Consider the following 27,520-nt stretch of genomic DNA (forward strand, 5'->3'; position numbering starts at 1 on the left):
GTCTTCTTCTTGATGAGGTGGTAGACATGCATATATTCTTCATGGTACACTGGTAAGTGGCGTGTAGCAGTGCTGCTTAGAAGAGCTGTACGACTCAAATTTATTTTCCAGTGTGACGACAGTATTTGTTGTGTATGGCATTGGTGGGGCAGTATGAAATTCTGCTGCTGGCGCTGGGTTTCAAAGACCCGTCAGAATCGATGGTGAGCCGGGTCTTCCCTCTGCTAGACTTTTTGCTGCTCCTCTGGCCTTCACTATTGGTTGAAAAGGTTTTCTTGTACGTCTGGATGCTAACAGCAGTAAAGGGTTTCTTGTATGGTCTCTTTCGGCACTGACATCGTTGTCACATTCCAATCGTTGTTGCCGAAATCTTCGTGCGATTGGTGGTGTATGTAGCGCTGCCCGTAGTTGATCTCTTGATTTACTCGAGCTGCGAGAGGGACTACAATCCGAAAAATTCCGCGAGAATTTCCGAGGTACTTCTAGGCAAATGTTCGTTGTTTCAAATGGCTCTGAGCACTATGGGACTTAACATCTATGGTCATCAGTCCCCTAGAACTTAGAACTATTTAAACCTAACTAACCTAAGGACATCACATAACACCCAGTCATCACGAGGCAGAGAAAATCCCTGACCCCGCCACGAATCGAACCCGGGAACTCGGGCGTGGGAAGCGAGAACGCTACCGCACTATCACGAGCTGCGGACAAAATGCTCGTTGACGGAGGGGAACACACACTGGCGAGCTCAAGGGCATTTCAGAGGTGCTGCCGTCTGCTCATTATGCGTGCGCAGCCGCAGCCTCGTCTGCGATGAGGGGGCGAGGAGAAGCACGCGGAGCCACGTCTCTGACCGCTGCGTGCACCTCCAGCCGAATGTCCACCTGAGGAATTTTTTCTTTAAGTGTAGTAGAGCTCCTCCACGCCCGCACTTTCGTGGTGATCATAACAAAACTTCTACAGTCAATTCTGTGAAAGGAGTCACAGGATGCGGTGCTGTGATAGACTGTGATATTGCACGTACGTCTGGGTGCGATCATCCACTAACGCAGTCCCATCTAGGGTGAGATGACTGTCCATACTCTCTCTATCGACACTGAGGTGACAGAAGTCATGGGATAGCGATATGCACATTTACAGACGGCGGTACAGAAGGAGTGAAAGGGCAGTGCATTGGCGGAGCTGTCATTTGTACTCACGTGATTCGTGTGAAAAGGTTACCTATGTGCTTATGGCCGCCCGGCAGGGATTAACAGACTTTGAACGCGGGATGGTACTTGGATGTATACGCATGGTTCAAATAGCTCTGAGCACTATGGGACTTAACATCTTAGGTCATCAGTCCCCTAGAACTTAGAACTACTTAAACCTAACTAACCTAAGGACATTACACACATTCATGCCCGAGGCAGGATTCGGACCTGCGACCGTAGCGGTCGTGCGGTTCCAGACTGTAGCACCTAGAACCGCTCGGCCACCCCGGCAGGCAGACGCATGGAACATTCCATTTCGGAAATCTTTATGGAATTCAATAGGCCGAGATCCACAACGCCAACAGTATGCCAGAAAACTACATTTCAGGCATTATCTCTCATGTCGACAATGCACTGAGCGACGGCCTTCACTTAACGACCGGTAGCACCGGTGTTTGCGTAGCATTGTCAGTGCTAACAGACAAGCAGTACTGTGTGAACTAACAGCAGCAATCAATGTGGGACGTACGACCAACATATCCGTGAGGACAGTGCCGTGAAATTTGGCGTTAATGAGCTATGGCAGTAGACGAGCGATGCGAGTACAACATCGCTTTCAGCGCCTCTCCTGGGCGCTTGAGCATGTCCGATGGGCTCTAGACGACTTGAAAACCGTGGCCTGGTCAGATGAGTCCCAATTTCAGTTGGTACGAGCTGATGGTAGTGTTCGAGGGTGGCGCAGACCGCCTTGAAGCCATGGACCCAAGTTGTCAATAAGGTACTGTGCAAGCTAGTAGTGGATCCATAATGGTATGGGCTGTGTATACATGAATGGACTGGGTCCTCTGGTCCACCTGAACCGATCACTGACTGGAAACAGTTGTGTTCGGCTACTTGTAGAGCATTTGCAGCCATTCATGGACTTCATGTTTCCGAACAATGGGATTTTCATGGATAACAATGCGGCACGTCACCGGTCCACAATTGTTTGCGATTACTTGAAGCACATACTGGACAATTCGAGCGAACTGGGCCACCCTTCGAACATTTATGGGGCATAACGGAGATGTCAGTTGGTGCAAAAAATCCTGCATCGGCAACACTCCCGCAATTATGGTTGGCTATACAGGCAGCATGGTTCAATATTTCCGCAGGGGACTTCCAACGACTTCTTGAATCCACGCCACATCGAGTTGCTGCACTGTGCTGGGCAAAAGGAAGCCCGACACGACATTAGAAGGTATCCCATGACTTTAGTCCCCTCAGTGTGCATAGGCTCTCTACGCTAACGCAGCTGAGCTACCGCCTCTCGGTCTGTTGTAGAAATACCGAGTTGCAAAATGTTTCCAACAGAACGAGTAGTTGTGGTTGTGCAGGTGTTGCCATTATGAAAAACGAAAATCACGGACATGGCGTTGTAACCCTTCTCTCTTCATGAGCTCTACTTCTAGGAAAACAGATTCAAAGTAAAAGATCTGACGTACCTAGCCCAAGCTCATTGTCAGGGTCCTCAAAGATATTTGTGCCATTTGTATTTGTTACTGACGAGATATCTGGTTTGCCTACGGATGAGATACACCCTTCATGTGGTAGAGCTTTATCTTCGGAAAAGTGTGTTACCTACCATGTGTCTAGACTAAGGGACTTAACATCTGAGGGCATCAGTCCCCTAGACTTAGAACTACCTAAACCTAACTAACCTAAGGACATCACACACATCCATTCCCGAGGCAGGATTCGACCCTGCGACTGTAGCAGCAGCGTGGTTCCGGACTGAAGCGCCTAGAACTGCTCGGCCACAACGGCCGGCTGTTTAGACTAGAAGACGCTTTATTCAACGTAAATCTGAAGTATTAACAAATAGGCAGCGCATCTTTAAATATTCAGCATCTCCAACGTGTGTACAGAATACTTTATAATATGTTGCGCTGTGCTTTACAATTTTGTCCACACTCGAAACCGCACTCGAACAGGGTACAATTTAAAAATACGTTACTATGCAGTGGTTTTAAAGATACACAATCTAGCAGGTTTACAAATGGCTGATAGAGTGCACCGAAAATAATTCAAAATAATTTAGCAGACTACTTCGTCAGCAGTACTGGAGAACATGAAAGACAGCATTTTCTAATTGAAGTTTGAAGAACTGATAAGAGCAACAAAGAAATTTGTAACTTACTGTCGTCATTTAGCACAGAAAGAACAACAGTACATCAACATGATACACATGTTAGTGCGGTAAATGCAATGCTGAAGATTAATAAAAAATATTACACGCAATACGATTTTATATCCTAATGCATTCATAATTTTTGAAGGTCGATAAGACCCCATAAGATTTTGAGATGTGATAGTAATTGGGTTATTGTTCTGAAAGGTGGATGAATAATTTTTGACAGGTCGATAAGGCCTCGTAGGATTTTGAGATGGGAAAGTAATTGGGTTATTGCTCTGAAAGGTGGATGAAAGATGAACATCAATAAAAGCAAAACGAGGAAAATGGAATGTAGTCGAATTAAATCGGGTGATGCTGAGGGAATTAGATTCATTTCCACTCCTGTGGTGGCAATTCCTGTGTTATACAATCTACAAATTTCATTGCAAGTTTTAGAATTTTCTAATTTGTTTGCACAGTCAGGTATAGAACAGTCGCATTCCTCCACTTAAGCACTGAAACACTCTACGTGGAATATGGTCACTGTTTAATTCATCATCAGACTCTCACAAAACCCTGTACTAGACGATACAATAACTGTAAACAGTGGGTAGTAACAAAAGAATTGCTGACTTGACCATGTGGGCGGCGCTAAGGCTCCCATCTAACACTGTGTGAAGGGAGTAGCGGTGATTCATGTGAAAAGCTGGGCGGACCTGTTGGTCCAGCTTCCTAGTGGCCAGAAATCTTAATGTAACTGCCAGTCTATGTTCGAAAGGAAACGCAAATTAAGAACTGGAAGTTTTTTGCCATTATGACATCCTGTGCAATATATATATATATATATATATATATATATATATATATATCTTAGTTTTATGGACTGCCTCATGTTTGTATCTTGTGCGTAAATATCTTTTTCAGTGATGGTGAGCAGCTTAAAACAAAATATTCTCTTCCATTCAAATGAAATTACAAAACGAATCTTGATGTTGAAATCTATATGATGAAGGACGTTACTTCAGAGTGATGGTAGTCAATGCAAGATCGAGAATATGGACACTGCGGATCCGCAAAATGATATTAGGTACTATATTTTAGCTGTGTTCAATTTAAGGGAAGGTTTACTATCTTTGGCCTGAAAAAAACCAAGTTCTTTAAGTTTTTCTCGGGATATGTTATAGATATCAATGTCAAATTTTGTCAAAATGTTTATTGCTATTTCCTCTACAAACTGGATTTTTTTCGAGCGGAAATGTCGAAGATCAAACGCGGAAGTGCCGTCGGAACGAAACAAAATTTCGATGTAGACCTCCACGCGCGGTATGTCACAGGTCAGCCGGCTCGTCTAAAATCAAAATTGCGTTGACGGTAGCGAATAATGTAAGATTCTTTATAAGTTGTTCCTCGATTAAGTTATTTGGGCCATATGAAACAAAATGGGGGACATTTGAAAAAAAATGGTTTTTTTTTCATCGATTTGTCGACTTCGTCGGCCAAGTAAAAATATTTATAGTTGATGGATCAGAATAAAAGTAGTACAAATCAAATGGTTCAAATGGCTCTGAGCACTATGGGACTTAACTTCTGTGGTCATCAGTCCCCTAGAACTTAGAACTACTTAAACCTAACTAACCTCATGACATCACACACATCCATGCCCGAGGCAGGATTCGAACCTGCGACCGTAGCAGTCCCGCGGTTCCGGACTGTGCGCCTAGAACCACTAGACCACCGCGGCCGGCAAAAGTGGTACAACTCCTAGACAATTTAGTTAGCTTCGTCGGAAACAAATAATCATGCCAATTGGTTCAGTAGATTTGAAGTTACCATACAGCGCGATAGAAAAAACGTCATTTTGAGAAAAACGCGTTTGAAGTTTTGACTACATATAAATGCAATATAATGCAACGTACGTTCAATCTGCTATTCAAGGTCCATAAACTAGTCCTTCCTCTTCCTCATAGAGGACGTTCTGCTCGATCTGGGCCATCCTGCGCTACTCCAGAGCCGCTCGTACGACCGGTGACAAGCGGTTTTCGGCCGCTTGAATCCGGCGGTCGTCCGAATGCTTGGCGAACTGCATCGGATAGAGTCCCAGGGTGACGTCCATCGTTGTCATGGTCTTCAGAATTGCTGAATACCCTTCTTTGAAGCTGCTCACTGCCAGGAAAGTCGCAATCTCCACAGTCTTCGCACCAGAATGCAAATGCTTGGGGGCTAACTTCCAAACACACGCATTCAAACTTTCATTTGAATTTTGTGTGTTTCCTCCCAAGCACCAGTACAATAAGTCACCCTCTGAAAGAAAGAAACTGGTGCGCTAAAAAAGCCGATTTCAGGCAGGTGCATTTTTTTTGTTCAACCCCGAATAACAAACATTTCCGTTCCGAATTCGGAAAAACCGTTTCAGGGGTGGATTCTAAACACTTTTATGGATCCAAATATGCAATTTAAAAAAAATCGATTTTTTGAACCAAAAGATAGTAAACCTCCCCTTAACATCAAAAATGGGCTGAAGACGGAATTGAGTTAGCTACGTATGTAAGATCGTTGTAAAGCATAATTTGCTGCACAGGGAATCGACGAGTCTAAAATTTTCTTCGCGATTTCCTCCGCTTTACTTCAACAATCTCTAACAGAGTTAACGAACAAAAAAAGCGTGCCTGAAAACCGAGAGGTCGCGGGATAGAATCTCGGTCGAACCTAGAAAATTTTTCAGTCTGAATTTAATCTAGCCTTCCCACTTCGAAGATATGGTTCGCATTGTACACTAACAAGCAGTCCCCTTTTCCCCCCGGTAGATTTCTGTGGTAGGTTAGGCGCACGTAAATCGCCGAAGTGGCGTCCAATTGAGACTTGCTTCAAGCCGTTAGGCTACGCAATATTAATATACCTCACAAGTTATGTGACGGCTACGGAGAGCCGAAGACTCACCCTAGCGTTACAAGGAAGACACTGTTGCGAAAGGACGCATAACGTTCAATGTCAAGTGAATCACTTTAGCTATTTGCATCTGGTTGCACAGCCTCCCGTGTTTTCCTCGAGACTCCTTGACGGTTACGTTCCGCCCCGTTCCGTTTGGTGACCAGTGTGAATGCCGGCGTTTTAGATGCATTACGGAAGGTTTTACCGCTCTGTTCCGTGTGAATCGACCTTTACGGATTCGCGCACCCCGGCTCTGTAGGCAACCAGAAACGCCGGCCGCTGATGGCGGGACGATAAGCCGCGGTCTTGCGCGCTGACCGTGATGTGATGTGATGCGATGCTGGCTCGTCATCCGCCGCCACACACGGAGAGCGCCGCCTAGCGGAGGCCCCGGAAACCGAGACGCGGCCTCGAAGCGCGAATACAATGCGATCCGTGGGAGCTCAGCTGCAGTCGTACACACAACCGGCCGGCGCTGTACCGGCCCCCGTAAACAACACGTGTCACCGTGCGCTGTTGTCATTTCCGGGAGCTCGCGTGCACGGCGCTTCAGAACCAGTGCCAGTGTGGGCGAACGTAATGTTGTTGTTGTTGTTGTGGTCGTCGTGGTCTTCAGTCTGAAGATTGGTTAGATGCAGCTCTGCCACGCGGAGTGGACGCGCGATTTGCAGCGCCACGTCACGAATCACGGATAACGTGGCACCTCCCGCCGGAGATTCGAGTCCTCCCTCGGGCACGTGATTGTGTGTGTGTGTGTGTGTGTGTGTGTGTGTGTGTGTGTGTGTGTGTGTGTGTGTGTGTGCGCTGTTCTTAGCATAAGTTACTTTAAGTAGTGTGTATGTCTAGGGAGCGATGACCTCAGTAGTTTGGTCCCTTAGGAATTCACACAAGTTCGACCTTTTTTTTTTAAAAAAAAAAAATATGCAGCTCTCCACCTTAGGCTGTACCAGTGGTCCCAATAGAAACGGTTGTTATCGCTGAAACAACCGGTTTTCGGTCATCCGGTTTTCTTCGTTTCCATTTTAACCTGACGCCTGACGCCCTGGTCTCAGATATACGGACGGAAAAAGTCATCCAATATGATTCGAATATTGGCGTGATATGTGCTATACATACGAAACGGGGCATCCTGGAATGTACAAAAAATAAGTGAATTACATTACTGAACACCGCTTATAAATTATTCTCCTCCTGCTTTGCACCAGAGTAAAACCTATTGCACAAAAAGCACTTGGGAGATACCAGGAAGGCTTTAGATTTGGCAACTCAACTATTGATCAAATATCCACTCGGGGGCAGATATTGGGAAAAAAATAAGAGAATACAATATAGAAACACATCATATACTTGCTTATTTTAAAGCAGCATATGACACTACAAAAAGAAATAAGCTTATTGAAGTCATGAATGACCTGGGCATACCACAACATTTAATACGCCTCATAAGTTTAGCTATGGAAAAAGTAGTAATTAAAGTACGGATGCAAGGAAATTTAACACCAAGTTTTGAAATTAACTGTGCACTGAGGCAAGGCCATGCACTCTCATGTATGTTTTTTAACATAGCGCTAGAGAAGGTAATAAGGGCAGCGCAGATCAACACAAGACACATTATACAATACAATGGTGCAGGTTCTGGCCTACGCATATGATGTGGATATTATTGCAAGAACAGAACTAGCTGCTAAAGAAGCGTATAGGGCACTGGTGATAGCTGTAGAAATGGCACTGCAAGTGAGCAACAACAAAACCAAATACATGCGAATAATACAATCACAACTAAATACAATGTTAGAAATTGACCAGGCGTAAATAGGATCTGTTAGTGGATTTGTCTATCTGGGAACACTGGTAAATCACAGAATAATGTTAGTATGGAAATACAGCGGCGCATCCACCTTGCTAACAAATGCTTTTACGGCATGGCCCCACAACTAAAGTCCAGAAATCTGTCCAGAAAAACAAAGTGCTAACTGTATAAACCTTTAATACGTCAGTTATTAACATTTGGCTCAGAAACCTAGCAACAGTGTGAAGAGCTAATAGGATGGTTTGAACAAAAGGTGTTACGCATAATCTATGGGGTGACTAATGAAGATGGAGCACCGCGTAGACGATAATATACTGAACTTCGGTTGTTATATAAAGATCTTGAAGTCATGAAGTTAATTAAAATAAACCGTATGAAATATGTCGGCTACGTTTTCGGCATGGAACATAAGAACCCAACAAAAATAGCACTGCTGCAAAACCCAATGGGACTAAGAAGCGGGAAAAGACCCAAGGCTTCGATACTTGGGTGACATACAAGAAGATTTACAAATTATTGGTGTCAGGGGATGGAGATGCAAGACGCAGGAATGATGTGCTAGAATAGGCCAAGGCCCGCCAAGGGTTGTAGAGTCAGGAAGACGAAGACGTTCGACCAGATTGTTAAAACCTCTCAAAAAACCTTTTTGGGAATAGCCGATATTTTGTGAATCTTCAGGTTTTGGCGCGGCAAAGATTGTTCCATTAAGTTTCGGGTGTGCAGCCGCAAGAATTCTCCTTCTAATATTTCGGCTACATAACATTCAGCCATCTTCAGAATGAGCCGCAAGACTGCCGCTCCAGTGCTCGCTTCGTCCCTTTATACTCGTGTACCGCGTGCGCAGTTGCGCGGTACACGAGTGTAAAGGGAAGAAGCGATCACTGGAGCGGCAGTCTTGCGGCTCACTCTGAAGATGGCTGAATGTTATACAGCCGAAATATTAGAAGAACAAGAAGGAGAATTCTTGTGGCTGCACACCCGAAACTTAATGGAACAGCCGATTTTTTACTGCTATTTATTCCAAGTCGTAAGAATAGACTTAAAAAATCTAATGGAGGTGAAGGAGAACGAGATCTTTATCTATACGCGGTTGAGATTGTGGCAGAAATCGGACTCACCATCTCCAGCAAAGATGACGAAGGTGAAGAAGACCGGTGCGGCGACGGCGAGAGCGAAAGGTCACAACCATATGACTTTCCTGCATCGTCAGTTTTGGACGGTATCAATTTTTCGTTCATAACCACAAAGTTCTGCCCATAATGCTCCAAAAGTTCTTAATTGGAGAGAGATCCGGTGGCCTTGCTGGCTGAGGTAGGGTTTGGAATGTAGAAAGACAAGCAGTAGGAGCTCTCGCCGTGTGCGGGCGGATATTATCTTGCTGGAATTTTAAGTCCAGAGATGTTGCCATGAAGAGCAACAAAATGGGGCGTAGAATATAATCGAAGTACCGCTGTGCTGTAAGGGTGCCACTGATGACAACCAAGGGGGTTGTGTTACGACATGAAATGGCACCCCAGACATTACTCCTCGCTGTCTGGCCGTATGGCGGGCGACTGTCATGTTGTTATCCCACCATTGTTCGGAGCGTCTCCAGACACGTCTTCTCTGGTCACTGGGGCTAAATTCGAAGCGGGAGTCATCAGTGAAGACAATGTGATCCCTTCACGGAAAGCCATCCTGGACTTACATTTCAGCAAGATAACGCCCGCCCGCAAACGGCGAGAGTTTCTACTGTCTATTTTCGTGGTTCCAAACCCTGCCTCTACCAAGAGCGTCGCCGGATCTCTCTCCAATAGAGAAAGTTTGGAGCATTCTGTGCAGGGTCCTCGAACCACTACGGGATTCTGACGATCTAACGCGCCAATGGGAGAGAATCTGGCACGACAACCCTCGGGAAGACATCCAACAGCTCTTTCACTCAATGGCAAGCCGAGTAAGCGTTATTCTCTTGTTCAATTTGTGAAGCTCTTTCTCTACAGTAAATCATAAAAAATTTTCTGAAATTGTAATCATTTGTTTTCTGTACCTATACGTCACATCTACCGATTTCCATCCCATTTGGATAATTCCTCCGTGATGATCGTTTCTTTTTCCTGAAAAGTGTATTTTTCCGGAACATTTTCATTTTACACATGCTTAAATCCCGCGAGGAACAAGACATTTTTTATACAACAGAGCAAGTTTGGATTTATGTCCTGCCCCAAGAACTAAATTGTATAGGAGACACAGAAAGCAGACATAAAGAGCAAAATAAGGCACTCGATTATACAGCGCAGATTTCTTTCCTTTGTGAGCTCGCTGCAGCACCGAAAAATGGGAGAAAAAGGTGGAGTTCTGTGGCATGCAGACTTCCATTGCGCCTTCTTTCACAAAGTGTTGTCAAGGAGACTACGAGGGTTTTGGCTAATAGCTGGGCAGCTAGAAGCCCACTACATAGAATACAAAAACATGTTTAGTACATGTACAACTCCTAGAGCAGATGTGTTATGCTGATATCTTTGAAATGTTCGTCAGTAATAGGTTTTGGAATCATTTTATGAAGTTGGCAGCGCTCGGAACGCTACCTATCGATTACAGGCATTCGATTACAATCGACGTAGCTACTTCTATCAGTCACCCTGCCGAAAGTTTTCTTTGAACAAACATATACAATTGTTACTCCGAAATTATGTTTTATGTAATTCTATAGAGCTTCCATTGTCGGAATTATTGTTTAAAGCCCTTTTACAAACATTCAAAAAAGATAAAATAAGATAAATACTTTTTGTAGTCAAGTTACTGGGCACGATGAGCTCTATCCCAGGTCCCATCCTGGCTTTCACCAGCCCGTATAAGTTGTTACATACACGCATAAAAAACAATTGCTTATACTCTTGAAGACATAGCGAAAATTGTAAAAACTAATTTACAGAAAGTTTTAATAGACGCATAAAAAAAACAGAGAAATTGAAGCTTTCATCAATAACAGACCGTATCCATCATTCTATGGACTACTAACTGGATAAAAACGTGTATATTAATGTTTTTTAAAACATGTCTTACCTTGCAGACGACTAACAATTTTGCACAAATGCCTTGCTGCGACTGAATCAAGCGCACTTACTGTACAATACGATCGCGTTTCTAGGAGCCCAGTCCAACGATCTACTGTGTAAAACCGAGTAGTCTCCACGCACCGAATATGTACCTAGTAACAGCGGGTTGCGGGAAGTCAACAGAAAATTGACTAAACACTTCTGTCCAGCATTGTTCGTCAAATGTTCGCAGCTGTCTTAATGTCTCATTTCTGCCTAAATGTCTGCCCTCATCTTTCATATGTTATGTAGGTAGGTAATTGTTCTTGACTACGTATTATTTACATTTATGTAGGCATATTGTGCAATTCGCACAAATATTAAAACATGGGAATATTAAGAAATGTACAGCGCAGTGTGACGAAGGTAGCTTTTAATTCGGAAACGGAAATCGTTTCGCTATAATCTGCAGCGACCATTCTCGTTCTTAAGTGCGATACAAAACGGCGGTTCTAGAGCTCACATTAAGCTGTTGGTAGCCGTACATTAACTGAAGTGCTTTTCAAGCAGCCTTGCAGGGCTGAAGGTGTCGTAGGCACGGCTGAAGTCAACGAACTCTAGTTACCTGATACCGCTCGAAACCAACCGCGAAATACTGTGTCAAGTTGAAAACCCGTTTAGGAAGCCTTTGGAGCTCTAGAACCAACTTTTGCAACACAAGACCAACTTCCAACTAGTGTGAGGCCATGTTCTATGCTATGCTATGCTGTGCTCTCTGGTTCCACCTCACGGCACGGGGCGGCATATGGCCTCTGCTCGTTTCTCGCCTAGACCAAGAGACTCCTGTACAGTTTCCGAAAGCATATAACCACCTTACGGTCCATTTAGGTTTCTCCCGTAGGTCGGTACTTTCTCTTGTGACTGTCCAGCTACCTGATAACCCTACAATTTCTCGATAGCGCACCGAAATTCATTCACAGTGAAAGACAATTGAAAATCATCGTTCTCATTTACATTGCATTGTATGGTAGTTGTGGCACTGCATATCGGCTACGCCGTTATTTGGCCAGGCTGACATTCTTGTTGCTGTGTTTCACTGTTGTAGTTACTAATATGTTCCTAAGCACATTGGCTGCCCTGTTTGCTAAGAGGTTAATTTAAAAACAAAAATTGTCATCGTTCATTTCTTCGGACAGATGTCACTGCACCAATTCCCCCACTGCCTCAACCGCCTGGGATATAGGAACTAATGAGTATTTGGTATCTTCTCATTACACATCGAGATTCCAGAATACATATTGTTAATTGCAAAAGCCATGGGTACCTAGAAAGACTTTGTTAGCACAACACGTGGAGCAATTTACTGGTTGGGGGACTTTAAATATGAAACTATTCTGAAAAACGGACCACTCAAAAAATGGCTCTGAGCACTATGGGACTCAACATCTTAGGTCATAAGTCCCCTAGAACTTAGAACTACTTAAACCAAACTAACCTAAGGACATCACACACACCCATGCCCGAAGCAGGATTCGAACCTGCGACCGTAGCAGTCCCGCGGTTCCGGACTGCAGCGCCAGAACCGCACGGACCACTCAGCTTCTTTATTACTGCGTATATCTGTTTACATTTATATCATTTTACCTTATATCATTCTAACTGTATGTTCTTTTAAAATGTAATTCTGTAAGCCAAACACTAAATAAATAAATAACGGCTGATTATAAGTAATTATCTACTACGTCTGTAAAGTTCCTGATGCTGCATTATCCTCGTCACACGACTCTTCAGACCCAGTACTAAATGCTGAATGACTATTTGAGGCTGATGTCCGTTCGACGAGGAAGATATTAGAGAAAAGATCGGATTGGTCAAATGTGAAGGGAGATGTTGGAGGTAGCCTTTTCAAAGGAAGCTTCGTGGCGTTCACGGGAAGTGATTAAGGATCGAAGGGAAGTTGACCGAGCGAGGACGCACGTTAGTTAAGACGCTAGTCTCGTTTTTGGGAGTAGTAAGATTAAAATTTCTGACCGGCCATTCCTAATTTGATTTGCCTGAAACTGCTTAAAAAAAAGAAAAAAAAAAAAAAGAAAAAACTTTTAGTAATGAACTGAATAATCCTCGTATGAATTTGTGCTGTAACATATGATCTATTTTAAATACAATCTTTTATTCACAACTGTCTTGATGGCATCTGGTGGGTCTATGACAGTACACCGTTTGGACCCCAACGAGCCATCATCAAGATTAAAAGTCTAGAAAATACAAAATTATTATTAAATAAAAAGTTACGAAAGTATTAAACGTGCAAGATAAAGGGAGAAAAAAAAAAACAGAAATATACTCAGTAACTTGTTACGAAACTGAAACATAAACTCGTCATCTAGTACTCACGTCGTCACTTAAAATCTGCTGCTCTGGCTGATTATGTGATAGATGTCGACTTTACGTGTCACTTTCGTAGCAAATTACAACGTACATTTGTATTTTTTCCCTTATGAATAAAAGAGAGAAGGAAATCAATGGCATATAATAAATATCAAGTTATTACCTTGCCTATGTGGTTTCCCGCTCTGCTTAAAGGGTACGTAAAAAGGCAATATCTCACCCTCTCATCCATATAAATAAACGATTCTCACGGATTATAATGAGCTGGATGTAGCGACATATTATCCACAACTCACAGCTCGCGAGGTCTTGATCACGAAACAACTGAAAGGCTCCCAACGTAACGAAATTTATGGGCTGAGATCTTTCTCGTTGAAGTGTTCACTCGTACAAAAAGTGGTCGGATAGAAAAGCTCTCGGTGTCGTATTCTGAGTAGTTAGGAAAGCTGTGTAGCGCCATGGCGTATACACGGAGAGCCCTGTCATTCCTGAAACCACAGCCATCAGATACGGCAGATATGAGTTTCCGGAACATCCGCTCGGGCCACCACCTACGCACTCCGGAGCACGACCGCTTGAAGATTGTACTCACAGCGGTTCGATTAGTTTCCATAACGACCTAATATATGGCGCAGAGAGAGAGAGAGAGAGAGAGAGAGAGAGAGAGAGACAGAGAGAGATGTTTGTAAGTCTGGGGTCGTTGGAGAGATGACTGTAACATCCCTTCAGGTAGTTTGATGAAACGAAACTACAGTATTTACATGAAAGATCCTAGCGGGAGTGTTGTATATACTTTGAGACAATTTAATTACACTGGCCTCCGTAGCCATATCACCGTTGAAGCTACTCTAATCTGATTGCACTCGACTTGGAGGTAGCTGATTCCCACGCTGCTATTCGGCTGTGAAGCTAGTGATACACTGAACACTTGTGTCACAATAAAGATAGAAACACAAATGAGGATAAGAAACCAAACGAAATGTAAATACTCTGTCGCTAGTCAACGGAGACCGCGGGACCTTTTTACTTGTGTTTCAAAATTAATATCGGAGTTTTAAGCATTTATTGCATTCAACTCACAATTATAAATAATACGTCAAGTTAATGAACGACTCAAAGAGTTTTTATTACATGTGTTCAATATGAGCACCATTGTCTTACGGCACATATCTCATATGGTACACATCGAGTCGATAGGAGATTTCTTCCCAAACCTCTATCACTGAGTCTAGAATAACTGTTGCAACAACTGCTTTCATCCTGTTTCATCAGTCGAGTATATTAGCCGGTAGCGGAGGCACGTACACATAGCCTTTACGTAAAAATCGTATGGCGTCAGATGGGGTAAACGTGATGGCCATGCAAAACAAGCACTGTCCCCTTCGGCCAATCCAGCGCTCGGATATAACGTCGTTTAACCAATCGAGTACCGAGTTATGCCAGTGAGGCGGCGCACTATCTTTCTTCCAAATAAAATTCCGTGATTCAGCTTCTTCCAATTGAGGAAAGGGCCATAGTTCTAGCGCATCAAGGTAAGAAACAACCTCCACAGTTGCTTCACCGAAAGAGAAAGGTCCATAAATTTTCCGCCGATATATGCTACAAAAAACATTCATTTTAGGGCAGCCTCGTTGCAACTGCACTATCTCGTGTGGATTTGCTGACCCCGAAATATGCACATTGTGTGTGTTCAGATTTCCATTTTGCAGGAATATCGATTCATCACTGAAGACGACACGATCCAGAAAATTTCATCGTCATGCAGCAACGTTTCGTTTGCAAACTTGGCACGTAAAGTGTTGTCTGTACGCTTCAGAGCTTCTAACAACTGCAATCGATGACAAGGTAATTGACAGCATCTCCTTAAAAGTCTCCACACAGACGGTGCTAATTCATGTCTAACCGTCCAAACTGATTTCTTGGGGCCTCTCGTGAAAGACTCACTCGTTCAAGTTCTTCAGTCACTCTTGTGCCGTGTAACGAATGGTGCTCACACTGTACACCTGTACGGAAAACTGAGTTGCTCTTTCATTTGATGTATTATTTACAACTGTGAGTTAAATGTAATAAACGCTACAACGACCTAAAACCCCAACATTCATTTTGAAACAACCGGTACCACGATACTCAGAAAATATCCCTGAACAACCTTAGTGTTGTCGGTGGAGTTCGGGTTCACCCTGTACATAGTCATATCCCATTTGAGAAACGATGCGGTTGAAAATTTGGAGACTGAGTCTCAGTTTATAAATGCGGGTCTGACCCCAACGGATCGCCACTGTATGTGGGTGGCACTGAAAAGCTGCCAGTGTAATGGCAAGGGTAGTGGACTGAGCCAACAGGGAAACCCAGTGGAGGTCTATGCCAGAGACAGCAGGCAGCACAAAGGGTCACGTAGGCAACTGTTGGGCAGAAAATTAAATGTATAGACGCAAATGAACTCACCTTTTCTAAACGAAATGGTGGGATGGGAGACCGAGCATTTACACGCCCGTATACGATGGGCGTTCAGTAAGTAATGGAACACATTTTTTTCTGAAAGCAGATTCGTTTTGTTAAAGATTCCAGTACACCGTGCTATTTCCCACACTTTTGGCTACAAAGCCGTTTTTCCCTTGGTATAATCTCCGTACAATTCGACGGCTCTACGCCACCCTATTGAGAGGGCCTGTGTGTCCGCAAGGTCGACGTCGGAGCAGACTTGCTGCATCAATAACCTCCACGTACTGTTTCCCGCGAAGTGCATTCTTCGTTGGGCCAAACAGATGGAAGTCGGAAGGCGTGAGATTCGGGCTATAGGGTGGATGAGGAAGAACAGTTCAACGAAGTTTTGAGAGGCCCTAGCGGGTGCGCTAACTTGAATCACTTTTTCTTCTGAGTAGAGGTGGTGTGGGGCCACTCCGTGGACTGCTGTTTTGTTTCCGGTTCGAAGTTTTTTTTATTTTTTTTTTTGCTTGTTTGTTTTGTTTTAGGGCGCAAAATCAACTGGCGTCATATGCGCTCACGTGGCCGTTCGGTTCTAGGCGCTACAGTCTGGAACCGAGCGACCGCTACGGTCGCAGGTTCGAATCCTGCCTCGGGCATGGATGTGTGTGATGTCCTTAGGTTAGTTAGGTTTAATTAGTTCTAAGTTCTAGGCGACTGGTGACCTCAGAAGTTAAGTCGCGTAGTGCTCAGAGCCATTTGAACGTCAAAATTATGGAACACGAAAACAGAGAAGAGTTAAAAAATGACTAAACCTCAACCCCAATTAACATAAGAGAAAACAGCTAAAAACAGGGACCTGGAGAAAGGGCTAATAAAAACACCATACAGAAGCGGAGGTCCAAAACTAAAAATTAAATCGCCTTCGCCATACTGCTTTGACGAATAGGAAGTAAAACGCGGTCTACAGCCCTCGCGTCACTTGCTAAAACAGCCGATAACTCAGACGACAAACCGTTAAAAAAATGGACAGTTCGTCAGGAAGTGGCCGACAGTTAAAACTTGGGCGCCATGTGTACAAAGTGGTGGGGGAGCGCCACTTATCAAATGACGATGGCTGAAACGGCAGTGCCCAATACGCAACAGTGTTGAAATTACTTCCTCCCGGCGGGAGGGCCGAGAGGAGGCCGTCGAAGCCGCTGGGAGAGCCTTAATAATCCTGAGCTTATTCCCTTGAAGGGAGTACCAACGGCGATGCCAAAGGGACACCACCTCCTGACAAACGGCATTGGAGGGAATGTAGGAAGTAGTGGGCTCAGATACGAGGACTGCAGCCTTGGCAGCAGCCTCGTTTCCTGGCAGACCGACATGCCCAGGAACCCACATAAACTTCACAGTGGCTCCACCTAGAATGAGCAAGTGACATTTTTCCTGGACCCATTGCACTAAGGAATGGGCGGTGTACAGCGCACATAGACTTTGAAAGCCGCTTATTGAGTCTGAGCAGACGGCACAAGTGGAAAGTCTTTGTCGCCGGATGTACTCCGTGGCCTGATACAGGGCGAAGAGCTCGGCTGTAAATACTGAGCAGTGCGCCGGAAGACGATATCTGAAGACGTGGGCGCCAATAACGAAGGCACACCCGACACCACGGTCAGTCCGAGAGCCATCAGTGTACACAAAGGTACTATAGTGAAATTCTATGCGAAGGTCGTGCAACTGAAGGCGATAAAGCGAAACTGAATGAAAGTGAATGAAGGCCAAGGTTAACACGGGCCGCTTCATGAAGCCAAACCGGTGAAGGGTTCACACCCACCGGGAACACTCACTTCGGGCTTTGTACCATGCCTCTATGATAGTAAAATTAAGACACGTGCATTATATAGGCTTAAATCTCTCATGAAAATTCTCGCAATAGATCAGATATTGCTTAATTATTCAATTTACAACAATGAACAAAGTAATCGACAGTTCAGCAGGATAGTAACTACGTAATGGCTGCTACACTGCTGTAGGGCCTACATATTATTATTATTATTATTATTGGCAGTGGTCGGGCACAGAGTACTGCCAGCCTGATGTCTTTGAATTTCTGCCAGTTCAGAAGTAAGGAGTTCAACAACAAAGTGATTTACAAAAAGTAAGGATACTCCACTCATTTTAAATGGAGGTAGACGGTGTGGATAAACCAAGTGCCGCAAGGGAGAGGAATGGTGCAGAGGAAGCATGTTTTGCAACAAGTGGCTTCTCTCAATGGGGATAATTAGCTTTCTGTTCTGCGAAGGAATTGTAGGTATCGCTCGCGGTGCACGAGAATTGTTTCATCGTTCTATTGCACTTTCGGATAGCGGCCTCAAAAAGCCTGGGGACCACCGTATTAGAGGCTTTTGTGACTGTGTGTTGACAGAAACAAAGGTAATTTGGGTAACATTTCGGCCTTTAGGACGGATGCTTAAGCTGCGGTCATTACACTTTGTGTGATCTCGGAGAGGTATGGACGCGCGTTATCGCGGCACAGAATCACTCCCTCCGTGAGCAGCCCAGTCCCTTTGCTCCTGATGGAGCGGTGTAGTCTACGGAGTGTGTCACAGTACACGTCAGTGTTAATGGTTTTCCATGCTCGAAGAATTCGTTGAGTATCGGACTTCGGACGTCGAAAAATTCGTTGAGCACCATCTTCCATGCTGATGGCACAGCTTTGACTTTATAGGGGGGAGATGACGACAATACGTTAGTGTTCCTAAACGGCTCAATACATTATCCAAAAAGCGGCATATGCAAATTTCACCCGTTTTACGACGTTTCATACCTTTTCGTTTGAACACTCCTTATATAAGTAAACATGTAAAAAGTAATTTAAATGATTATTTGGCTGAGTAGATTAGCGCTAGTCATAATTGGTTCTTAGTATCTTCATAGAAGTGGCCTGCAGTAGCTGGTTCTGTCTGTTAGCACAGGCCGCATACCAAGAGGGGATATGTGAAAGAATGGACGATGGGGATTTGTTGGCCAGTCATTTCGAATTAAAAGTTCGGTGTCTGTAATTACTGTGCCGGCCGCAGTGGCCGTGCGGTTAAAGGCGCTGCAGTCTGGAACCGCAAGACCGCTACTGTCGCAGGTTCGAATCCTGCCTCGGGCATGGATGCTTGTGATGTCCTTAGGTTAGTTAGGTTTAACTAGTTCTAAGTTCTAGGGGACTAATGACCTCAGCAGTTGAGTCCCATAGTGCTCAGGGCCATTTGAACCATTTTTTGTAATTACTGTGAAACACAGCTTAACAAGGAAAACCAAGCGGTCCTACCCTTGCCTCTTATTCAGAAGCGGGCTGCTAGATCCGAACACCACCCAAGTGTTACGGTGAAGCTTCAGGAACTCAAATGGGAATCCCTGGAGGGAAGGCGAAATTCTTTTCGAGGAACTCCATTGAGAACATTTAGAGAACCGGCATTTGAAGAAAGGAAATGACTACTAGTGGTAAAGGGTATCTTCCGCAACGCACCGCACGGTGGCTTACGGAGTATGTATGTATATGTAACGATAAGGGGAACGAGCCGGAAACCACCTATAATACATATACGAACCACTGGTGGCGTCTGATGACTATTATATGAGCGATGTCACTTTCGGAGGCAATGTTACACGAGCCTTTTACACTGACAATCGTATCTGGCACTTTCGACTGTGATTAGTTAAACTTCACCTAGAGTCACAACTAGTGGCGAGTCGCTACAATCACCTTCGGCTTTTATTGGTGAAGTTCCGGAAACGGTAACTACGAAGATTTCAGCGAGCGCCAGCCATCCTTCTCGACTCAGACTGGATTTTTCTTCCGTATTGGAGAAAACTGCCACTGCAATGAATACACCCAGCTATCTGGTGCAGCAAATCGTTATTTCTCTGGGACAGAAGTCAGTGGGCTGAAGGTACTTGCCTAAAGGCTGTGATAAGACAAGGGCGCTCAGTATCTCCAATCGATACTTATGGGTGTTTCGTATCACACTGCATGCTACAGGCACATGTGACGGAGGCAGGTCACTCGCTACGTGTGATTCGAGAATTTCTTAACGTCAAATGTTGTCTTTGCAACTGCTTCTTTCATTCATCTGATGGAAAATTTGATTCACCTTCTAACAGTGTTTTTTAACTTCATCATATTTTTGCAAGTTGAACTTTGCTGTTTAAAACTTTTAATCACTTTATTTCACCTGACCAAACGGAAATTTTTTACACCTGTAAAACATTGATGACACTGCATCACTACACTTCTATATGAAATAAATTTAAAACAGCGGCACCAAAATTGTGAACTAACTCTAATTTTCCGCATCGATTTTAATCAAAATCGATGTTCGAGAGTTATCCCAGTCGCGAATCACTAATTTCTAACAATTTAAAAAATACAATATAGATTTTATCTAAACAAACCATTAATTACATTTTTACATTTGTACAGATTGATGACAGCTTCACTTTACTTTGCAGAATTCCAGTTAAAAAGAAACATTAGGCAGCATTCTTAAACAGTTCTATGACTGGGACAAAAAGTAGAAAGAGTATTACATACGTTTTATTAAGGCTTCAGATTTTAGAGGTAAGTAGATCGTATACCAGACTGAAATAGTACCGAAACTTTTTAAATGCGTTTATTTTATCGTCAAAGCTAATTTATAATTTAGTGACATGGACGTATGTTCTCGGAACAGAGTTTAGCAAAATGTGGAGCAATACACGGTCCAGCCACAATAACGTGACCACCCGTTAAAATCCTGAATAATCACCTTCTGCAGCACGGACCGCTACGAGACGTGCAGGAAGAGATTTAACGAGATTTTGGAGAAGTACCAACAGGGATGTGGAGCCATGCGAACTCCAATGTCATGGCCAGCTGCCCTAGGTTGATGATCCGTGGCGGGAACAGCCCGATCGAGGTGGTCCCGTAGATTGTCCAGTGGGTTTAAATCCGAGGAGTTTGTTGGCCAGGGGAGTGCGTTAAACTCATCTTGGTGTTCTTCCAACCACGTACGTACACTGCGAGCTGCGTGACACGTTGCATTGTCTTGCTGGTAGGTACCAACGTGCAGAGGGGAAAAAATTGGATGTAGGGATGGGCTTGGCCTCCAAGGGCAGATGAATACTTCTGTTGATCCACGATGCCTTACAGAACGAAGAATCACCCACGGAATACCGCGAAATAATCCTCATGACCACAACACTCCCTCCTCCGGTCTGGGCTCTTCCGAAGATTGTTGCAGGGCCGTATACACCAACGGCCATCTGCCCAACAGAGCATAAAACATGATTCATCTGAAAAAGCCACCTGTCACCACTCAGTGGACATCCATCTACGGTAATGGTCTGCAAGTTTCAGCCTTCGTCGTCCATGAACAGCAGTCAGCAAGGGTGTATGAACCTCGGGCCTGCTGCGGAGGTCCAGATACAGCAAAGTTCGCTCAACGGTCGTTCAAGAGCCGCCAGAGGTGGTCAAATTCAAAAAATTACCTTTTTTTTTGCTATAAAAATTGGAACATTCCTCTTAAATGCAAACTTTGAATTATTGTTCTGCTCGCCCGAGAAGCGGCGTTATTACCATTTTCTCCCACGCCTGCAGGGGAACTGGGCGGGACCTCTGAAGCATCTACATCCTCTCGTGACTTCTTGGCGAACTACTTGGCATTTTCTCGTCCTGAAGTTAAATATTTCCTTATCGGTATCCATAAGCCTAGTGTGCAAGGGTTGGCAGCATTGTTTTCTGTGGCAAATGAAGCGCTAAGAGCGCCGAGCGTCATCTCTTTGTTATTGATTGTTTCGAATTATTCCAATGTTGCGCCCGTTGTTTGTAACATTATACTTCTTGTATAAAGCGTTCTTCCAGTTACGATGCCACATTTTAGTAACCGTGTATATAAGAAGAGGAAGACCGTAAAGAAAAGGAAATTAACACTAAAACCAAGTTGTGATGCTGTAATTGCGAAAACAATGCGTTTTTCTGCTAAGCAACACAGGCCATAGTCTTGAGACATCTTCTAGCAAGAAGTTGACTGGTGGACGTGTCAGATTTTGTGAATTAGTGACTGACAGTGATAACATTAACGAAGTACTGAATATTGAACTTATGAGCTGAAAGAAAGTGTTCTGTGAAACACACAGACACCTAATGAGATCGTTAACAATTTAATTTGGACAGTGATTCATGAAAGGGTGTTTGTAAGCATTGCAACCTACAACCAAGGGAACAGTGTGAAGTATTGAAGGCATCAGGATTTCCACTGTACGGGCATTAAGAAATACTGGCAGAGGATGAGAGAGGAGCAGAAAGAAGAGAAAGGCATATGAAATATGACTGAACAACAGACCAGAAAAGAAGACAAAATGGAAGCTTTTGGAGGATGAAGAAGACTACCCAGGATAATCCACCCTATAGTGCAGGAATGTATTGAGAAGCTTTGACAGCCACTTCCAGTAAATTTGATTTTTCGAATGTATGGAACATTTTCTCAAAATCCACTCAAACTAGGGAGATGAAATTTTTATATAGCACTCCTAGTAGCCAAATATGTTCCGTAGTTTCATATAATCAAAATAAAGCAATTTTTTGTAAAAACGTTGGGTCATTAATAGAAATAAATATTGGAAGGAAACTAGAGAAGATACTCCAATGTAAGTCCATCGTAACTGCAATACTAAACCACTCTACATGATGAAAAAATTTCAAATTAGTCTATTTGGTAGATTATTCATAAATGTTCCTCAAACTTCGTGATTTTAACATGGGCAACATGGGCTCTTCCGGCTCCCCGTGATTCATCCGGGCCGTCAGGTGCTTAACAGTCGCACGTCTATTCGCACGCACACGTCTCCCACAGCCATCGTTCACCCCTGTTACCTATGGCCCCGTTCTGCATCCCAGCCGCCTCTGTGCCGGTTTTGGATAGTGCCTTTTTTTCATGTGAGGTAAACTTTAACCACCGTGGTCCTCGAACAGTTTACAAACATGGCCGTTTAGAAAATGCTTCCACTCTTGGCCCGAAAGTCAATGATCATGCCCTTTTGGACGTCAGATAATTATCTCCGTTTCCGCATTACAACAACGACTGCAATGCTGTCTTTCTCTCCCCCCACCTATATGTGTTATAGACCCTCCGCTGCTAGCGCAATGTGAGTAGTTACTGCATGCTTACGTCGAAAGTAGTCGGTGATCACATTAATATTACTGAACCGTATATCTACTCTTTTTTTACGACCGCATATAACATATAATTCTTAACTACACTACTGGCCATTAAAATTGCTACACCACGAAGATGAGTGCCACAGACGCGAAATTTAACCAAGAAAATGCGGTGATATGCAAATGATTAGCTTTTCACAGCGACACCTACAACGTGCTGACATGAGGAAAGTTTCCAACGGTTTTCTCATACACAAACAGCAGTTGACCGGGGTTGCCTGTTGAAACGTTGTTGTGATGCCTCGTGTGAGGAGGAGAAATGCGTACCGTCACGTTTCCGACTTTGATAAAGGTCGGATTGTGGCCTATCGCGATTGGGGTTTATCGTATTGCGACATTGCTGCTCGCGTTGGTCGAGATCCTATGACTGTTCGCAGAATATGGAATCGGTGGGTTCAGGAGGTTAATACGGAACGCCGTGCTGGATCCCAACGGCCTCATATCACTAGTAGTCGAGATGACAGGCATCTTATCCGCATGGCTGTAACGGATCGTGCAGCCACGTCTCGATCCCTGAGTCAACAGATGGGGACGTTTGCAAGACAACCATCTGCACGAACAGTTCGACGACGTTTGCAGCAGCATCGACTATCAGCTCGGAGACCATGGCTGCCGTTACCCTTGATGCTGCGTCACAGACAGGAGCGCCTGCGATGGTGTACTCAACGACGAACCTGGGTGCACGAATGGCAAAACGTCATTTCTTCGGATGAATCCAGGTTCTGTTTACAGCATCATGATGGTCGCATCAGTGTTTGGCGACATCGCAGTGAACGGACATTGGAAGTGTGTATTCGTCATCGCCATACTGGCGTATCACCCGACGTGATGGTATGGGGTGCCATTGGTCACACGTCTCGGTCACCTCTTGTTCGCATTGACGGCACTTTGAACAGTGGACGTTACATTTCAGATGTGTTACGACCCGTGGCTCTACCCTTCATTCGATCCATGCGAAACCCTACATTTCAGCAGGATAATACACGACCGCATGTTGCAGGCCCTGTACGGGCCTTTCTGGATACAGAAAATGTTCGACTGCTGCACTGGCCAGCACATTCTCCAGATCTCTCACCAATTGAAAACGTCTGGTCAATGGTGGTCGAGCAAATGGCTCGTCACAATACGCCAGTCACTACTCTTGATGAACTGTGGTATCGTGTTAAAGCTTCATGGGCAGCTGTACCTGTACACGCCATCCAAGCTCAGTTTGACTCAATGCCCAGGCGTATCCAGGTCGTTATTACGGCCAGAGGTGGTTGTTCTGGGTACTGATTTCTCAGGATCTATGTACCCAAATTGCGTGAAAATGTAATCACATGTCAGTTCTACTATAATATATTTGTCCGATGAATACCCGTTTATCATCTGCATTTCTTCTTGGTGTAGCAATTTTAATGGTAGTGTACATCCGCTCGGACGTGCGTCCCAATTTCGAGAACCTCTTCACATTTTACCTTATGGAGTGTCAATGTGGAGTGTACCTACATGGGAATTTTTAGCTATTTTATTTTTATTCCGCAGTTAGTGGGCTTAGAATTCGGTTATGCATATCGTAGTACAGAACAACAATGCGTGTTCACTAATAGCATAGGCGCCACCTTCTTTTATAAGCCTGTGAAAGGGACGATTTCGTATATCCTTTCAGCATCAATGGCTTTGTCCGAGTCTGTAATACCTCATCATTTATGCTGATGCCAATAGAAGAAAGTTAGTTATTAGGAGTCCAGTATGCGGACATAATTGCTGGAAGTTTTAAAACTGGCTGGAGTTTGGAAAACTTATTTCAAATGTGGGTTAAGAAGAGTAGGATTCCGTGAACTGTGCAACTGCTAAGTGTCGTGTTGTACGACTTGGCTGAAGCAAAGCGTGAATGAAAACAACAGTAAGCTGGGCACTGGATTACAACACAGTTCCGTTGAGTACACAGTATTTAAATGCTTAGATCCCACAGTTCGGTGAGCTGCGAAGATAAATTTTCTGCAAGTAACTTTGGCGTTAACGCCTTCTTTCTCTTGTCAAGCAAATGATCGACATTCATCACAGAAAAAGATTTTTTTTTGTTCTTCGTACAAAGGTAAAAGAGCATTATACATTAAGAGAGATATATCTGGAACGACTGAAGACATCTCAGAACAAAGTGGTAAGACTAGACACTAAATCATAATTCATTGGAAGGTTTATTCTTATCGTAATTAGTCAGGGAACAGATGCTGATATGACACCGGTCTAAAAGTCTCGCAGACGATTTGCGACTAGGCTGTGTTCAACCAAGGGCAAATTTTAACAGACGAACGTTGCCCCTTAAACGCCCGTTAGATGGCGCTATTCCAATGTGACTGACCACTATTGTTTTAAAATCTGCCATTTTTAAAACAATGGCAACTTAGGTAGAGTAGTCTGCTTGTAATGAGCTTAAACGCTCACTGTAAATAATGTTGTGAAAAAATGAAATTTTCACCTTAAGGTATTCGCTGTATAATTTTTTTAACAATCCCGTGAAGGTTTATCTCAACACCATCTCTTCGAATCGCCTGTCGTACTTCAAGCTGTCAACCAGTCAACCCCCACCCCTGATTTTTTTCAAGGAATCGACCTACCATGTATAAAACGTCGTATTTCCTGAACCATGTGTCGTATAATGATATAATTTTGCAGGTATAGTCAGCGGTATACGTGGATATTGTCTACAAAATGTGTTGCTAATACAGTAGTAAAAATAATAATGAATTAAAACGTCACACTTGATGCTGAAGTTTAATGCGTGAACATCGAAAATGTAGCAGGCGATAAACGTTTTCCCCGCATTATTCTAGGTGACGTATGAATGGTAAAGTTTCATAAAGGTTTGAAATTATGTGTCAAGAATGCTGGATGTCGCTAAGTGCTCTCACTCACAAATACTGCATGAAAAAATATAGTCTTGGTAATTTGGACGCAGTGAGTTACGCTGACTTAAGACTTACAGACAGTTTCTTACTGTAATACTTGGGTTACTATGTTGAAGATTTATCGTTAAGATTGTTGTCCTTAATGAGTGTATTACGACACAATTTTAAATTCGGTCAATAACTGTATGAAAAATTGAAAATCAAATATCTGTTACCCTTACAAGCATTTAGAGAGGCAGCCTGCAATAGGGACTGTGTTCGTGGTTAGTTGTTTAGTAATGTAGGTAAGATACAGAGAAGGCTCCGTTCATTTGCAGAATTCCGTGGATGTCGTGCTTACGTCAGCGGTGAATTTCTTGAAGGGCAACCAAATTCGGTTGTTGCAAAAACCACTGACGCCATCGCAACATGATTCAGGGCATCGGTATGCGACTTATCGTAACAGAGGTTTCATTACGCATATCAAAGACTAATGTACATTTGATTTTATGTGAACATTAGCAGTAAAAATGATCTGCTCCAGATGTATCCTGCACTAGTCCGAAGCTATTACTATATAAGCTTGTTCGAAAATACTCAAAACTAAGCACGAGAAAATGCAAAATTCTTATACGACGTCTAATAGGTGATGAAACGTTAATTGATTCGAACCGCTCGGAAACGAAGCAGCAATCAGCCGTATGGAACTTCCAAGATGAACCGAAACCAACGAAAGTGGTTCGTTGGCGAAGCGCCCCTCAGATGATGACCGCGTGTTTCTTTGATTACAATGGGCACTGAGTACCCATTGGTTTATGGGATCGAAGAACAGTTAACGCTGAACGGTATACAATAACTTGTCGGCCACAAGTTATCGATGAAACTAGGACAAACAATCGATAACGTAGCATCATTCTTCATCACAGTGGCGTCATACAGCACGCACCAAGCGGGGTTGTTTGCACACAGTACTCGAATTCGGGAGGGCGACGGTTCAAATACTCTTCCGGCCATCCAGGACTTTTTTTCCCATTATGTACCTAAATCGCTCCAGGAAAATGCCGGGATGGTTCCTTTGAAAGGGCACGGCCGATTTCCTTGCCCATCTTTGACACAATCAGAGCTTGTGCTTCGTCTGTAATGACCTCCATGTCGACAGGACTTAACACCTCAATCTTTCTTCCTTCTTATACAGCACGCACAACAATTGATTAATTATCTGACGGAGAAAAACATCGAATTAATGTGGCATTGCCCTCATTCATCTGCTACATCACCTAACGGCTTTTTTTTAAATTCCTGTCAGACATACATACGCGTGGACGGGTATTAACATCTCTAATGAACAAAAATGATTCCAGAATTGGTTCGGAAAAAAAAAGAACCACACACATTTTAAAGACGAACATTTTGATAAATAATAAAATTATCTGTACAAAAAATTCAAAGTTTTAATAAAAACTTAAAAGGAAGCCCTCGTATTCAGCTGTCAGGCAAATGCTATGGAAGA

The 27,520-nt window shown here is 43.7% G+C and overlaps 1 protein-coding gene across 1 annotated transcript in view; it reads right to left on the minus strand.

Moving 5' to 3' along the window:
• Window positions 1–27,520, minus strand: part of LOC126412107 (bumetanide-sensitive sodium-(potassium)-chloride cotransporter) — a 598,521-nt gene that overhangs the window by 569,016 nt on the left and 1,985 nt on the right. The gene's annotated exons all lie outside the window — the stretch shown is intronic.

The sequence above is a fragment of the Schistocerca serialis genome, chromosome 7 (genome assembly GCF_023864345.2).
Source record: "Schistocerca serialis cubense isolate TAMUIC-IGC-003099 chromosome 7, iqSchSeri2.2, whole genome shotgun sequence".
Classification (NCBI taxonomy): Eukaryota; Metazoa; Arthropoda; class Insecta; order Orthoptera; family Acrididae; genus Schistocerca; species Schistocerca serialis.